Source organism: Pongo abelii, chromosome 2 (assembly GCF_028885655.2).
Source record: "Pongo abelii isolate AG06213 chromosome 2, NHGRI_mPonAbe1-v2.0_pri, whole genome shotgun sequence".
In the NCBI taxonomy this organism is placed as follows: domain Eukaryota; kingdom Metazoa; phylum Chordata; class Mammalia; order Primates; family Hominidae; genus Pongo; species Pongo abelii.
Window position 1 is genome coordinate 16,502,039 of NC_085928.1, and position 4,902 is coordinate 16,506,940.

Consider the following 4,902-nt stretch of genomic DNA (forward strand, 5'->3'; position numbering starts at 1 on the left):
TTGAATTAGCTAGTTAATTCTTATATCTGGTGCTTATGTATCAGTACTATTCTATTAAATTACTGTTGTATTGGCCAAGATAGTGCTAAAGTAACTGGATTATCTAGGAGTAGCTGGGACTCAACCTGTCTGCTTGGTTACTTGTAAGCCAACACACCCTAGTTTCACCAGGACAGCACCCCAGCATACACCTTGGAGACCTTGGTGCTGTGGAAGCCCTAGAAAAATTAAATGAAGTTAGGTGATTATACACAGTGAATTTGCTTGTGCCCAGGAAACAGGCATAATGATAACCCAGACACCTATAGCAGAGTCTTGGGGTACATATGGAGGTTACAGAGACAGGCAGGAAGGAACCAGGAGTTAAGGTATCTGAATAGTTACTTTAGGTCTCCTTTTACTTGGCATCGGTGGCTTTAGCCTGTACACATCAAAGGTCAGAGTGTACAGAATCCCTTTTGCTGCATAGGCCACTTCCCAGGATGTCCTTAGCTGAACTTTGAACCAGTGAAAAACAAGAAAATAAACACTGCTCTCTTACCTTGCCAATTTTTAGTGCATGCAACACTATACAGTTATTCCAGAAGTGAGACACTGTCTAAAGTTATAACTTTTGATACCTCAAGCGTCATTAGTCATTTTACTTTTATCCCTCTGAATATGCAAAATTGTTCAAGCTTGTAACAATCTTTGGTTTTGTTGCATAAGCCTATATAAGTTTTTCAACTTGAAAAATATTTCACTTGTATTTCATGGATGCATTTTGGACTCAAGAGAGCTGGGGAGAAGAGGGCCACACTTAGAGAATATTGTTGGAGAAAAAAAGGTTTTAAATTCTGCGGAGTTTAAATAGTACATACAGAAAATACAGTTGTGCTTATTAACCAGTAGTATGACACAGCAGACGAAATTTTAAGCTACATGAGAATGACTTGCAAACAAACATAGCAAATGTTGACTGGAGAAAAGATCACAGCATTTAGACTTCAGAAAATAGAAATTCTGATCGGGCACAGCGGCTCATGCTTGTACTCTCAGCACTTTGGGAGGCCGAAGCGGGTGGATCACTTGAGGCCAGGAGTTCAAGACCAGCCTGGCCAACATGGTGAAACCCCGTCTCTACTAAAAATACAAAAATTAGCCAGGCGTGGTGCCACAGGCCTGTAGTGCCAGCTACTCAGGAGGCTGAAGCAGGAGGCTGTCTTGAATCTAGAAGGTGGAGGTTGCAGTGAGCTGAGACTGCACCACTGCACTCCAGCCTGAGTGACAGAGTGAGAGTCTGTCTCAAAAAAATAATAACAATGAATTAAATAAATAAATAAGTAAATAAATAAATAATAGAAATTCTGGGCTAGGCACAGTGGCTCACACCTGTAATCCGAGCACTTTTGGAGGCTGAGGTGGGCGGATCACTTGAGGCCAGGAGTTCAAGACCAGCCTTGCCATCAAGGTGAAACTCCATCTTTACTAAAAAAATACAAAAATTGGCCGGATGTGGTGCTGTGTGCCTGTAGTCTCAGCTACTCGGAAGGCTGAGGCAGGAGAATCACTAGAACCTGGGAGGTAGGGGCTGCAGTGAGCCAAGATGGTGCCACTGCACTCCAGCCTGGGTGACAGAGCAAGACTGTCTCAAAAAAGAAAGAAAAGGAAATAGAAATCCTGGATTCTAGGCCTTCCACTTGTTTCCTCACCACCTCCTCCACTCCCCCAGATCCCCCCACCCATCACCATGTTGTAACTTTACAGATATCATAACTACTCTGGTTGATTATAGAAGAAAGAACCTAAGCTGTCAGAAAGCAAGTACTCTACCTGCTCTTGAATTGGAAACAGAAATTTACACATGGCTGGATCTCATTCTCAGTGCCAGCCTTTCCCCCACATCTTTACATAACTAATTTGCTTAACAATCCTCTTCCACAGGACACAAAAGTGATATTCGGCTCAGCTTCATCTGCATATTCACCTCTGAATGTCCTCGTCATGGTGCACCTGCTCCTGTTTGAATGCTTACCTTAATGGAACAGGCTGAGTCAGCATCTGCTTGCACCTGAACCCTTGATTGCAAGTAAGTGGATTGCCGGGAGGTGGCTGGGTTGCATCAGCTGCAGTAGAGGACAGAGTTCTGTTGGGAAGGCAGGGAAAGGAGCGAAAACTTCAACAGAAATAGTCCAAGTGTTGCGAAGTTAAAAATAAAACGATATCACAAGGGGCAATGTGACCAGGCTCAGCTTACGACTTTTTCCTTCCCCTGTATTTATCAACACTCAATCTCTACTGGAGTGGCATTTAGCAGGGGAAACTGAATGGGAAGTGAAGTTTTATATCAATAGGTTTTCTTTCCCTCGAGGAAGGAGGAAAATCCTTTTAAGAAGGATCATTTTCAAGGCCAGAACAGCCTCTCAGATTCCTGTATGTGCAGTCGGCAGGCCCAGCTGTGCTGGAGGAGGCTGGCAGAACCTTCAGGACTGGCTGCTGCTCTAATTATAACCATGCTCCTCACCTAAACCCATCACTGGCTGAAGCAGCAACTTGTGCAAATGACATGCTGTCCTGCTTCAGTTTCTCCTATCTCTTGTCATGACAAGTAAGTGTCTGTCCTCCCCTGGTCCTTTCATCTTTCCTGGAAAAGGGAGAGTTTGTAATTCAGAAACCAGGTGTAGAGTAAATCCAGTGTGAGAGAATTAGAGGTTGTAGGACGCTTTAGCTGTCATTTAGTCCAACTCCCTCTTTTTAGAGATGAGGAGACAGAGATTCAGAAAAGGGAAATTGCTCATCCAAGGTCACACATCTCGTTAGTGGAAGAGCCACAGGAAAGCCCCAGAGAGCTTGTTTAACTCTCAGTCTAGCGTTCTTTATCTTATCGTCTTCAGATAAACTCATTCAGGATCTTATGAGGAAAAAAATATAGAGAATCCCGGCTTTAGTGTTTTCTTTTTTTTTTTTCTTTTTTTTTTTTTTTTTGAGACAGAGTCTCGCTCTGTTGCCCAGGATAGAGTGCAGTGGCGCAATCTCGGCTCACTGCAACCTCCACCTCCCGGGTTCAAGTGATTCTCCTGCCTCAGCCTCCTGAGTAGCTGAGTAGTAGGCACATGCCACCATACCTGGCTAATTTTTGTATTTTTAGTAGAGACGGGGTTTCACCATGTTTGTCACGCTGGTCTTGAAATTCTGACCTCATGATCCTCCCACCTCAGCCTCCCAAAGCGCTGGGATTAGGTATGTGATTTTGACCAATTTACTTAACCATTTTCTATTTCAGTTTTCCCCATTATGAAATGGTGATGATACTTGGTGTGACCACATGTAACTATGTCAGTACACATAAGGCACATGAATGATATGTACCACATACCAAGTGCTCCACAATGCCAGCTGTTATTTGAATGTATTTGAATGTATTTTGACTAAGAGCAGATGTGCTAAATTTGGCTGTGATTAACAGCCGTCCAATTAACCTTTCCCCTGGATTCTTCATACGTATATGTCCATGGAGGTAAACTTATTTAGAATGAGCAAATAGCAGTTGAAAATTGTAAAAAATTTCTACACTGATCTTGTATCTTGAAACTTTGCTGAACTGGTTTATTAGTTCTACTAGTTTTCTTGTGGATTCCTTAGGATTTTCAAGATCATGCCATCTGTTAACAGAAATATTTTAACTTCTTTCTTTGCGATTTGGATGCCTTTTACTTCCTTTTCTTGCCGTTTTTCCCTGCCTAGAACTTCCAGCACTATGTTTAACAAGAGTGATGAGAGTGGCCACACTTCACTTGTTCCTGATCTTAGAGGGGAAGCATTCAGTCTTCCACCAATAAGTACAATGTTACCTGTGGATTTTTGTAGATGGCCTTTATCAAGTTGAAGGAGGGGAGTTTGATAGTTTGTTCTAGTTTGTTGAGTGAATCAAGAAAGAGTGTGGATCTTCATCAAATGCTTTTTCTGTGCCCAGCAAGATGATCATGTGGTTTTTGTCCTTTATTCTGTTAATATCATGTATTACATTGATGAATTTTTTTATGTTGAATCAATCTTCCATTCCTGAATAAACCCTACTTGGTCATGGTATCTATCCTTTTTATATGTTGCTAAATTTAGTTTGTTAGTATTTTATTGAGAATTTGTTTTTTCAAGTCGGATGCATAATGTGCCAATGTTGAAACAAGGTTCGAGGGTGGCACTCACACATCCATGTGAATGCCCAATCATCACATTCATGAACTACAAAAGGATCTTATTGAGGATTTTTGCATCTATATTCAGAAGAGGTATTACAGGTTGAGTATCCCCAATCTGAAATCTGAATTCCAAAATGCTTTAAAATCCAAAATTATTTGAGCGCTGGTGTGACACCACAAGAGGAAAGTTCCACACTTGGCCTCATATGATGGGTCATAGTCAAAACGCAGTCCAAACTTTGTTTCATGCGCAGAGTTACTTAAAATATTGTGCAGTTACCTTCAGGCTATGTATATAAGGTGTATATGAAACATAAATGAGTTGTGTTTAGGCTGGTGTCCCATCCCCAAGATATCTCATTATGTATGTGCAAACATTCCAAAAACTCCAAATCTGAAACGCTTCTGGTTCCAAGCATTTCCGATAGGGGATACTCACTATAGTCCGTAGTTCCCTTATGGCATCTTTGTTCAGCTTTGGTATCCGGATAATATCGATCTCATAAAATGAGTTCCCTCCTCTTTTGTTTTTTGGAAAAGTTTGTGAAGGATTGGTGTTAATTCTTCTTTAAACATTTTGGTAGAATATAGCAGTGAAGCCATCTGGGACCGGGCTTTTCTTTGTGGTAAGTTTTCAATTGTTAACTCAATCTCTGTGCTTGTTATAACTCTGTCTTAGTCTGTTTTTGTGTTGTTATAACAGAATACCTGAGACTGGGTAATT

At 41.3% G+C, this 4,902-nt stretch overlaps 1 non-coding gene across 1 annotated transcript; it reads right to left on the reverse strand.

The window, feature by feature from the left end:
• Positions 1–4,132: 4,132 nt before the first annotated feature.
• Positions 4,133–4,233, reverse strand: LOC112132930 (small nucleolar RNA U13). The gene has a single exon (XR_002914630.2). It is a non-coding gene; the product is annotated as a small nucleolar RNA U13 (small nucleolar RNA).
• Between the last annotated feature and the right edge of the window lie 669 nt (positions 4,234–4,902).